We start from the raw sequence: 12,857 nt of genomic DNA on the forward strand, positions 1-12,857 counted from the left end.
TTAGATGGACTAAGTTGTCAATTTGCAGAAATGTCTGCATCTGTGTTTTTTCATGGACTTGTATTCGGTGGACAGGTGTTTTCCTGCTTTGTTGCATAGATCTTGTGATGCTATTGAATACACTGTGGTGTCTTTTTTGATCTCCTTTCTGTACAGAGCAAATGAGGCACCTTTTAAGTTTTTTTTTCCCCTTTTCAAAAGGGGGCCAGTTATTGTGCTTTGGTGTACCTATGCTGGATCATGCACTGTTAAAACTCAATAGGGTCCACCATGCTTCTAAAAAGTGTCAAGTTGAATATCATTTATGCCATGGAAGGTTGTTTTTGCTGTTTAGGCCCGTAAACCGTGGTGAATCCAATGCTTGAAAGGTTGAAGGCTTTATGTGCAGCTATATGTCATGTTGATTTGTAACATAATTTACATTGCATATCTATGTAATTATTCAATGAGAGGTTGAAGAAGACACCGACTTCATAAGTGAGTGTGATTGATGAGATATATCTAACTTCTCATTTGTGCGCTTTATAACACAAATTTTTCAGATGACATGATAACTTGCTTGGCATGTGGCCCATATAATTTTACGTCTGCTGCTTCTAATCGTAGACACAAAGTCAATCAAGCTTCTTGTTTCTGCAATTGTCCTTAGTGAAAAGTGTAACGTAATGGATTTGAAACTCTACTTGCCATGCCTTTACTTTTGCAAACACATGCATTGTTGTAAAGGAATCTTATTTAAAATACCAATCTGCAGACTTTGTGTGGGCAAACATACAATGCTAGCCAGGATGAAATCTTTCATATTTATATGCCGTAAGTTCATGTCTGTCTAGGCAGCTTTTGCCAACTAAATAGTGGCTTAGGAGTGTGAACAGTTGATGTTTAGTAGCTAGACAGTAGCAAGGATAGTGGTGTATTCATGGTTGTGGCTTGGATATCTATCACGAGGATGTGACATTTTATTGCTTTTCTTAGTGTTTGATTAAAAGTTAATCAAATGTGCAAAGGTGACTTGCACATGTGAGGTGCAAGTGAATTATTTCATCATGTGTGATCCAAGACCTCGAGATATCACTTGTGCCAAAGGTAAAAGTTATAATATGTCTAACAAGTACTAGGTGGTATTCGGTCTTATATTTTGGCTTAGACCTATTTATTGGCCATTAATGTCAGTGGTGACATTAGAGATTAGAGATTAATTAATTAGTTAATGCTAGTTTAAGGGTCAATAATTGCTCAAGTATGCTTGAGAGACAAATTGGCCTAGCCAATTTAATTCTTGGTTGGTGGAATTATTTTTTTGGGTACTAGAATAATCATTGAGTTAATGTTCTAAAAAATAATTTAGTAAGTTGGATAATATTGGAAAATGGGATTACATGGTTGCCACTTGGTAAAACTTGCCCATGCAAGTGAAAAAAACATTTTGGGGGGATTTGGTGAAAGTCTATTTCAGTCATTGTGAGAAAGAAGGCTATTAGAGAGCAAGAAGATGCTGCTGATGTGATTTACAGCCACTAGGGACTAGTCCAACATTAGGCAACAACAGTTTGGAGCCCTCCAAGTGCAGGTGATAGCAGCCCAAGGTTCTTCTAATGCAGGTGACGACGGAAAGGAGAGGACATTAGCATTTTTAGTAGTCGTAAGTTATAGATGATAGCCTTCATAGCTGTTTGAGTAGGATAGTAGAAGTTTTTTAGCTTCTCTTACGATGAAACTCTAAAATTTCTCTCTATAGTATTCTCTCTCATTCTATAACTATTTCTCAAGTTATCTCAACAAAATCTAGCCATTTGAGTCATAAGAGGTGGAGATATTGAAAAATCTCTATTGTAAACCCTTGATAGCCACCTCAAGATGCATGGTTAGAATTGAGAGCCTAGGACTTGAAATCCAGTAGCTAAAATTGAGAAATTTCAAGAAGATTTAAGAGACCAGTTATTCTATATCAGATTTGGGGCTTAATTTGTCTTACAACGAGCAAGGTGAAGGCCAAAACCCTAGCAAATCAAGGGGCAAATTGGTTTGAAGGCTTACTAGTTAGTTTTAATAGCATGAGACAGTCAGTTTTAATAGCATGAGGCACTTGGATTAGTGGAGGAGGTCAAAGAATCTCAGTTGTACTCCATTCATTTGCAATAAAAGCTAAAGAAACACCACATGAGGTGCTAGTTTTGAGACCAACAAGTTGTCTATTGTCCAAGAGTAAAGTGGTAAATTGTGTATTTTCAATTTATGTGAATTCTATGCTTGTTGTAATTGTTGATTAATCAGGTCATTATCACCCTCTTTGAGGAGAAAGGTTGGTTTCAGACATTAACTGAACCAACTTGCTAGTGCAGTTGGATCGATTTAGGGTTGTAAGTGCACTTGGATGCTATTCATATCATGCATCGGTAAGGACCAAGAACATGTTGATGGTGTTTAAACCAATGATGTGATAGGTGGGCATGCACGTAATTGATAGTTGTGTGGTATTGTCATGTGGTGCTAATTGCCCCAGTTAGACTAGTTGGTTTGTTCCGATAGTTTTGAGTATCTATTCAAGGCAATCTCTTCCTAACTTTAGATTACAATGATTTCTCTTTACTTTTTTAGTAAGCCTTCACAGCTACTAGTATTGATTGGTGCTGCTTGTGCCTAATATTTGGAGACTTTGGAGATTGTTGGTTATTACAGAACAAATGAGGTTTGAGCTACTTCTGTCCTAGAGTAGATAGTAGGCGTGCTTTATGGATTTAGTGTAGGATTGTGGAGAATGGGATTGTATACATTAGGGGAGTGAAGATACCCCCTTTAAAGTTTACTCCCTTAGTAATGTGTAGCTTGGTTATGTAGTTTATCTCGGATATACTTTGTTTGCATGTAGGATATTGTATGTTGAGAGTATTTTTGCCTTAGAACCACTATTCAGTGTAGTAGTCATTGTGGTTTGATATGTATATGGTTATATTCTTTACTATCGCTGGTCATGTAGTTGATCTCGGATATACTTTGTTTGCATGTAGGATATTGTATGTCGAGAGTATTTTTGCCTTGGAACCACTATTCAGTGTAGTAGTCATTGTGGTTTGATATACATATGGTTATATTCTTTACTATCGCTGGTCATGTAGTTGATCTCGGATATACTTTGTTTGCATGTAGGGTATTGTATGCCAAGAGTATTTTTGCCTTGGGACCACTATTCAGTGAAGTAGTCATTGTGGTTTGATATATATATGGTTATATTCTTTACTATCACTTCGAAACTATACATTTGCAAGGCATGTATAGGATACATGGAGTATATGCAATGTATATTTGCATGAGCTACATGTGATGTAGGTAATGTACATTTGCATGAATTATTTGAGATGTATATGATGTAGGCATTTCCAATCTCAATTTTAAATCCTAACCTCTTTGAACTTAAAAAGTATTGAGACTTTGCACAAATCTTAGTCTAAAACATTAAATCATTTAAATATCTAAAAACCATGGTACCAAAAGTCATTTTCAAGGGAAAGTTCAATGTTATTTGTTCTAGCTATCCCACTAGTACTTGGATCTTGTACATAACAACTTTTGCCAATGCCTCCCATTGCCAAAGCTAGGATTGTTTGTCATTGTGAATTTGTGATACACATTTAGCTTAATTTCATTTGTGCACCATACATATGTACAACTTAAGTGTACAAAGAGCATTAAGTTAAAAATTCATGTCCTTGTGACAAAGGTTTGTCATGGGGGTGTGTTTTTTTAATGCTTTGCTTAGCATTTGGCTTAGGCATTGATCGAATGTACACATGTGATGTGCAAGTCAATTGAAGTCATAATGATTGGCCAAGGATCTTAAGTTTGTAGTGGGTATCGAAGGCAAAAGTTGTACCAAGCTATACTAGTCAGATACTAGTGGATGCTTGGTGTCAATTTTGGCCTAGCAGATTTAATTGGTCAATAAATGTCGATAGTGATATCAAGAACTAGCCATTAATTAATAAACTAATGCTAGCTTAAGGGCCAAGCATAGGAGTACTTGGGGTTTAAAATGGCCCAACCAATTTAATTGTGGGTAGACACTGCAAAATTTTTGGGTAGGGATAAAAGGTTAAACATTTTTAAGGACAAAAACATGCATATTTATTGGTCCTTGGTTTGGTATTAATTTATTAATTAATTCCTAGTTTCTAATATCACCATGATATTTATTGATCAATTAAATTTCCTAAGTCAAATTTGATACTATGCATCCACTAGTACCTGAATGGTATAACTTATTATAACTTTTGCCTTTGACACCCATTGCAACCTTAGGGTAGGCCTTAATATGACTTGCACATCATATGTGCACCTTATATATGCATATATGATTAATGCCTAAGCCAAATGCTAAGTGAAGCATTAAAAATACACATCCTTATGACATGGACTTTATGAATTTATTGTTATGCCATTTGGGCTTAAGAATGCTCTTGCCACTTTCAATAGAATGATGGGAATAATTTTAGACCACATAAAGCTTTTGTGGGCACATTATTTGATGATATGATTGTGTATTTGAAGAATGAAACGGAGCAGGATAAGCGCTTGGATATAGTGTTTAATGAATTGGTAAACATTGGTTAGTGTCAAGTGATAATTACAAGAAAAGTGAGTTCTTTTTGCATGAAATTCACTTTTGGGGTATATTTTGACGTCTAATGGTGTGTGTGGAGATATGCTAGGTTTTGCAAAAGAAAACATGGAATGTATGATTACAACTGAAACACAAAGAATTCAAATTGGACAACCATTGAATGGAGTAGATTGATGGTTGAAATTTGCAAAAGAGGATGAACAGAGTGGTTGAGCAGCCTCCTATTTGTAGATTTGGATCCCTTCAAAATTAGGGGTTTGGCTTATGGGACACATGAACTTTGGTAATCAGTGAGTTTTGGGGCTGTTTTAAATGAGCTAATGAAGATCTAGTGTGCAATGCATATTTTTTAGATTAATATGTATATGGGTCCCACAAAGGTGGAGGCAATACATTCATGGACATAGTTCTAAACTATACAAGAGGTCCACAATTTCTTAGGCTTATGTTTTTACTATAGACGGTACATCTATAGCTTTGTTGAAATTGCTTCTTCATTGCATGCTTTGGAAAAGAAGGGAGTGCCCTTTAGATGGACAACAATGAAAATTTCAGCATTTGAAAAGTTGAAGAAAAAGATACTTTGAATACAGTGTCTGTATTGCCATCTTTGGAAGTCATTTCTGGTATAATGTGATTCATGTGGTAATATCATAGGGGTTGTATTGATACAAGATGGTCATGTAGTGGCCTATGGGAGCCGTGTTTTTCATGGTGCAGAAAAGAATTTGCAAGCTTATAAAAAGGGTTGCACTCGTACATCGAACGGACAGGTTCGTACCATATGAACCGTATGGTACGTATCCGTGCTGCTTCGTACGAGATTTTAGACATGTTTTGGTCATGTATCCTGCGGGATAAGGCGAGCTATCCAGAGAGTTTTCGGGCGAAAGAGGCTGGGAAAAAAAGCGCAAACTGGGCATGATTGATCATTTGCGACACACACACACTCTTGCAAGTCTCGACTCTCTCCTCAGTCCTCCCTCTTGTCTCCAAGACTCCAAGGCTGCATCAAGCTTCCATTCCCTCCAAGCTCCCTCTTCCTCTCTCCTCTTCCCCTCTTTTCTTGAGTCTTCCTCCCATCCTCTCCCTTTTCAAAGTTCTGTCTTCTTTCAACTTTCCAAGTTTCCCCGATCCCCTCCCTCTTCAAGGCTCAAGCATCATCTCACTCTCTCCTCTTCCCTCCCATTTCCTCCCTCTTCAAGCATCACCGCCAATCGGAGTGACAAGTCTCGACTCTCTTCTCTTCATCACGCCTCCGGCCTCGCCTCGGCATCATGACACGCAAGAAGCATGAGGCCTTCAACTTGCACGCCATTCATGTGGAGAGGGACACAAAGAAGTCCAACTCTCACAATTGGATATGCAAGTATTGCAGGAAGAGGTACACAAGTGGTGCGACCCAGCTTCTCCGACATCTTTCCAAGACGGGGGGGGGGGGGGGGGGAGGGGTGGGGCAAGTCGATCCCTCAACACATTGCGGACGAGATTCTCACCAAGATGAGAGGGGGATCCACTAGAGGAGGAGGTGGTGGATCAGCGGTGGCGGTGGCATCTACACCTATGCCTACTCATGAGGAAGCCTCAAATGTAGGCCTATCTTCGACTGATGCGGGTGAGGCCTCCACCATTGGTGGTGTCGACTCCACATCCGCTTTGGGCTCCGGCATTGGCAAAAGGCAAAGTTTAGAGGCTCATGCAGTACCAGAGAGGCAATCCTCTCTCTCTCAAGCTCCCAGTCATACACGTGGATCGGTTGCCTTTCTTAGAGAAAGGCAACGACAAGCCGATGTTGAGATTGCACGCACGGTGATTGAGTGCAATCTTGCATTCAACATCCTAAAGCATGAGCAATGGAAGAAGATGGTGAGAACCATCGCCAATGTGGGCCCATGTGAAGGATGGAGCGGCGTCTCATACAATGATATGAGGACAAAGAAGATTGATGAAGAGAAGGAGAGGATTGATAAAGCCCTTGATCCTATTTGGGCCACATGGACAAAATACGGTTGCTCCATTCTCACTGATGGATGGAGTGACGATAAGAAACGGGGTATCATCAACATACTCGTTTCATGTCCACTTGGCACATATTTTTTGCGGACCGTAGACACCGGCAAGAGGGGAAGAAAAACGACCGGCCCATTCATCTACCGCCACATTCGGTAAGCTATCATTGAGGTACACATTGTCTTTTTAAAGTTGCTTTCATTATTCATGAATCATAATTAGAATTTTCAAGTCATGATTCATGATTCTTCTCTCCTCGAAGGCTAAATCTTTTATAATTTGTGCCATGTATGATGTGCTTGTAGGTGGGTCCCTTGAATGTGGTGCAAGTTGTGACTGACAATGCATCCAATTGTCGGCGCATGGGCCGTTTGCTTAAGGCCGAGTTTCCTTCGATTGTGTGGACTCCATGTGCAAGTCATTGTTTGGACTCGCTCATGGAGGATATCGGGAAGCTAAAATGGGTGAAGAGGGTGGTACACAGGCTACATCTGTTGTCACCTTCTTCACGGTGAAGGGGAAGGTGCTTGCGATGTATCGTGAGCATAGCAAACTTGAGTTGAAGAAGCCTTCTTCAACTCGGTTTGCTTATACGTAGTTATTGTTGGAGCGGCTTTATGAGGTGCGGTCCACTCTACGCCAAACAGTGGTGTCCACTCTATGGAATGAGTGGGATGAGCTTGAGACAGAGGAGGCGAAAGCCATGCAGCGACTGTGCCTTGATGAGCAGTTTTGGCAAAAAGTCCGTGCCATTGTGATTGCCATGACTCCCTTTTATAGGGTGTTGCGCATGATTGATTGCGAGGGGTCCACCATGGGCCTTCTCGTTCACTTCTTTAGAGCGGCATTGGTGGAGGTATGGGCTTGCACGATGATCACAGATGCATAGGCCCATCCATGGTTTTGCAGCATTGGTGCATCCGTCGTACAAGTCGCCGGCGATCATGGATGACAGAGAGCTCCGGTCAGATCAGCTTGCATATTTGACTCGTGTGGTCCCCATAGATGACTACAACACAGTATTAGAGGAGCTTGGATGCTATGCAGATCAGAGAGGACATGTGGCATTTTCTTCTCCCACTTGTTGGAGAAGGGAGTCACTTGTAAAGCCTCTATTTTGGTGGCAAAATTTTGGATATGTGCTGGAGACTCTTCAGCCCTTGCGCAGGATTGCTCTTCGGGTGCATTTGAGAGAAATTGGAGTGCCTATTTTCTCATTCACACGAAGATTCACAATCGTCTTAGCACACGACAGTTAGAGCGGCTAGTCTATTGCTGCACGAACTTGCGCATGATGAAGGCCATGATGAGTATGGGTAGTCCAAAGCAGGTAAACACCTAACCATAAAATGATAAGTGAAGTTTAATTTTTAAATTTGTTGGTTTCAACTTGTTACAACATACTTTATAGTATTATACTCAACAATTTAGTATTTATGATCTATTATCTTATGTGCATTGTGTAGGTGAATGTTGATACATTCAAGTTGACGGGCGATAGTCTTGCGAGTGTACATCAGGAGGTCGATGAGGAGGAGGAGCAGATCTTTGTAGAGCTCTATAGAGAGCTCATAACAGCCGACACCCGTGACACTGGTATAGTCAGCGTGCTCGTGGGCGAGGAGTTCGAGTTGCCAGCATGGTCATTCGGCGCCCTCCGATATCGACGAGGGGTGGTTTAGGTGGTTTGCAGACATATATGAGGCGGGGCTCTAGTAGCTCTCGTCCAGTCCCTGATGATGATATTCCCCCCTTGCCTACAGTTAGACTGTCATTGCCTAGGGAGCCATCATTTGATGAGTCATCCTAGTACTGTCACTGATGATTGTATCCAGTTTCACTCATTGATGATTGTATGATGTATCCAGTACATTGTATCGTTGCCTGCATGTTTGTTGCTTGCATGTGATTGCGAGGGCTTTTTACCTCATGTATTCAGCATATTTTGTAATGGCATGGCTAGTTTCACTTTAAATATGTGTTCTATTTTTTATAGTTTTAAAAAAAATGAAGTTAATTTTTTTTCGTACTAATAGCGTACCGTACCTTATAAAATCTTAAGGTACCATTTAGTACCGTATTTTATTGTACGGTACCGTATCGTACTTTTCGTACTTGACAACTATATTTATGAGAATGAATTACTTGCTGTAGTTCATGCATTTTCCACATGAAAACACTATCTTTTGGGGGACTGATTTCATAGTGTAGACCAATCATTAGACGTTATGCTATTTTTTGACTCAGATGAAGTCATCTAAGAAGCATTTGAGATGGTTAAACTTCCTCTCAATGTTTCATTTTCAGATTGTGCATATTGATGGTAAGAAAAATGTAGTGGGTGGTTGATATAGTAAGTAGAAAGCCTCACATTTTATCTGTTACTATGATTTGTCACATTGAGTTGAAAGATCATTATTTCGCTGATTTAGACTTTGCTAAGGTTTATGATCAACTGTGCAATGGTCATAGGCATGAGCACTATGTGCTTAGAGAGATGGCTTTCTCATGATGCATGGGTGGTTATGTGTCACAAAGCATCGAGATCAAAGGTTATGATTGAGAGTTATGCTTCTCCAAGGCAGCTGATCGCGGTAGATGTGCATTAGAATTTGCAAAGGGTGATTGGGTATTGCTGCAAGCTGAAAACGCTAGGTTGAAAAAGATGAAAGTCAAGGAGCACTTGTATTTGAAGCTGAATCTGCACTATTATGGGACCTTCCAGGTATTGAAAAAGATAGGTGATGTGGCTTATAGGCTGAAATTGCCTCCACATTGGTCAATACATAATGCTTTTCATGTGTGAGCTTGTTACGGCCTTTTTATGGTGATATGCCATAGAATATGTCTATTGACATTTAGCTAGGTGGATGAGATTTTGGTATTTGAGTAGATTTTGGTACACAAAGAAAATAAAGTTAGGGGTAAAGTTTTTAGACTTTGGATTGGGTTCCTTTAGGCTCAATATAACAAGAGGGTTAGTGCATTACTTGATGCTCAAGGGGGAGGTAGCACTCCCACCTCTCTAGTGTTTGACAACTCATGTATATAGTGGATCTCGGATGTATTTAGCTTGCTTCCAAGTTACTGTTTGCTAGTAGTATGTTTGCAATGAGGTCACTATTTGGTTAAGAGTTAATGGATGCATCTCATGTGGTTCTATCAACAGTTATGATTCATTTTTGGTGAGTTATGACTTAATTATGTGGCTGGGAATTTCAGCTTGTGTTGGGTAGTAGAATAGTAAATAGTAGCAGGTGATGTTCTTTGATTGTAATACCTTTGTATGCTTCTTCCGATTGAGTACTTTTGCTTGTGTCACATTGCATTGCAATTGGGGGGGGATTGCAAGGATTTCAAGGAGGAGGTTTGCACAGGGATGTGTATTTTTATAATGCTTAGCTTTGGCATTATTAACTTAACACATATGAGGTGCATATGTGAAGTGCAAGTCAGCTTAAGTCATGGTGACAGTGTAAGCACCCTAAGTATGTAGTGGGCGACATCGGCAAAAGCTGTATAAAATTTTGTTGGAGAGGTACTTGTGCTTACCTAGTGTGAGTTTGGGCCTAGGACATTAAATGGGCCTTGAAAATTATCCAATGGTGACATTCGGACTTGGCATTGATTAATAAATTAATGCTAGTGTAAGGCCGTTTAATGTTGGGAACAACTTGAACTTCCAAAAAGGTTAGTGCATTAAATGTGGATTGAACTCTCACATATTGCAACTATAAAGTGGCCATGGACAACATCGCGACCAAAACCCAAGAATAGATGATTGTATGCTCACATGTCACTAAAGACACATCAAATCATGTGGTACAAATGACACATCTACCATTGGAGATCTTGCAAACACGAAACATATCCCTCGTGGAGAGACCCCCAATAAGAAGCCTCCATATAGAGACTTTCCCCTACTAAGAAAGCTTAGACGTCCACAATTGAAGCAATTGATCATGCCACTTAGCTTTTTTCTCCCTCTGCTTTTTCGTAACCTCTCTCTCTCTCTCTCCACCCACCCGTCCCCCGCAAATTGTAATTATCTTAATTATTGTAAAAGTACAAGAGTACAAGAGTTAAAAAGAACTAAAGAGGGAGTCAAACACCTGAGAAAACTACCATATGTCACACACACTCTCTTCTCTCTCTCAAAACAACCTTCCTTACAAGATAGGGCGGTGGATAACTTGATTCAACTCAAATTACAGTAAGCGACAAATTTGGATAACCCACACCCAATTGGCCCCAACAACCAATGCCTCTTATGGAGAGGCGGGGGGGGGGGGGAGGGTTTGGACTTATATTGCTCTAAGAAAAAGTACATTGAGATTTGGATGATCTCCTTCAATCTTCAAAACACATGGCTGTCATGAATGGCCACTAGCCAACAACAGCAATAATCAATTTATCCCTTGATTTGAATGAAGATTGAGCACAAATTGATCCTTGGTCTCTTGCATGTGGGCCAAATCAAATGGGATTGGACTCAACCTGTAGACCATCTATAAATTCCCAATTCACAACTACTACTCTAAACTCTAGATCATCAATTATTGGACACAAATCCCCCTAAATGCTATGGTAAATTAGGGTTTCAGCAGTAAAAATCATTGCTGCTCTTCAACAATGGTTAGAATATGCGGGACTTGAGGGTCTTACGGGTTGGGGATCATTACTCATCACATTTCTACAATTTCATTTCTTGAGCCCTCATGAATCATCACTCATCATCATCATCATGTTTAACATTGCCCAACAATTTTTGTCACAAAAACCATGTTTTTGGGTTTCAACTTTAAAAAAACAAAAAACTTTTTCTCAAAAACGTTTCTTACTTCAAGAAATGTTTTGTAAGTTTCAAACTGAACAAAACGCATTTCTTTGCTGCTATGAGAATTTGTCACACAAAGAGAGAGAGAGAGAGAGAGAGAGAGAGAGAGAGAGAGAGAAAGAGAGAGAGAGAGAGAATCAGCTAAAGAGAGAAACCTATTGAACAATAACTCTAATAACAATGCTCATGGCACCAATAGCTTCAAATGGAGGGTAAAAACAACACGGAGAGAGAAGGAAGAGAAAGATTGCAATGAAAGAAGAGAATGAAAGAAGAAAATCTACATTGAACTCTCAAAGAATACGGAATACAAAGAGGGCTGATTAGTTGAGCCTAAGGTGTTAGTGAGGGCGTTGGATCAAAGGTAGCACCAAAAGACGGAGAAGAGTCCTTGTATTTGGAGTGTGCTGAAATATGAAAAAGGTGAGTACGTGAATGACTAGCCAAGTGTGGAGATGAGTTATAAATAGTTGAAATATGCCAAATTTGGCCGAATTGCTCCAATAGGCCAAAAATATGTCGACCAATTGATCATCATGAATAAAATAATCAAGAAAATGTAGATTGCCATCATAAATGCTGGTTGCTTCATCCTAGCTAGTGTGAACGTAGTCGAGTCCCAATGAAAAAGAAATGCATTGTAACATTCTGATATTCCAAAAACACGCGTGAACCGCCTAAGTCATAAGGTTAATTGGATAATGGCAATTTTTTTTAAATTTATTCCCGTTACCCCCCAGTCGACAGTCGTGCTGGAGTGGAGGGGAATAGCATGTATAAGCAAGCTCCTTGTTGGAGCTTGCTAAAGGTATGAGAGCATGTGAGATGCCACGCAGGGGAGGGAGGATCCCCTCCTCTCACCTATTTAAGTTGAGGATGGTGGGAGGATTGGAGGGCATCGCCGTTGCCATAAATCTTGAGGAGGGAGTGAAGAGGAGACTCTGCTGTGCAAGAGTGAGAAGGGTGGTCGTGAGAGGAGAGGAAGAAGCCGATCGTCGTTGCCGAGGAGAAGAATAAGAGTCACTGCAGTCCACCCTGCTACCAACTATTCGCTAGTGCTGCACGAAACAACATCTGCCCTCCACCACATCGCCATTTGCTGTCACAGTCCGCCCCGGTCCGTTCAGCACGCCGCCGTTGATCCGTTATTTCCTTCCTTCCACGTGGCCCCCAGAAGCTTTAGAAGCTCATTGGGGAAGCTTCTAAAGCCCCTAATAAGCCCCCCTTCATGTGGCCTATTTAAGCCTTCATATTACACTTTTTTTTCCCCATATAAAATTCCTTCATGTGCCTTTTTTTAAGCCCTTTTTTCCCCCACCTAAAATCCCCTCTTCAAGGTTATACACCTCTTTTTTCCCCCTTTTTTCCCTTTTGTTTTTTTCACACCTAGGG

The 12,857-nt window shown here is 40.2% G+C and overlaps 1 protein-coding gene and 2 pseudogenes across 11 annotated transcripts in view; all 3 read left to right on the forward strand.

The window, feature by feature from the left end:
* The window catches only part of LOC148017022 (calcineurin B-like protein 1), a 46,232-nt gene that overhangs the window by 10,905 nt on the left and 22,470 nt on the right, over positions 1 to 12,857 (forward strand). The gene's annotated exons all lie outside the window — the stretch shown is intronic.
* LOC148017023 (uncharacterized) lies at positions 6,991 to 7,517 on the forward strand (annotated as a pseudogene).
* Positions 7,665 to 10,878, forward strand: LOC148017024 (uncharacterized; annotated as a pseudogene). The gene is made up of 2 exons (XR_015687850.1): positions 7,665 to 7,958; positions 8,095 to 10,878. The product of XR_015687850.1 is annotated as an uncharacterized LOC148017024 (transcript).

Source organism: Lygodium microphyllum, chromosome 22, assembly GCF_053477565.2.
Source record: "Lygodium microphyllum isolate KBCC chromosome 22, Lygodium_microphyllum_v1.1.10, whole genome shotgun sequence".
NCBI classification, from domain to species: domain Eukaryota; kingdom Viridiplantae; phylum Streptophyta; class Polypodiopsida; order Schizaeales; family Lygodiaceae; genus Lygodium; species Lygodium microphyllum.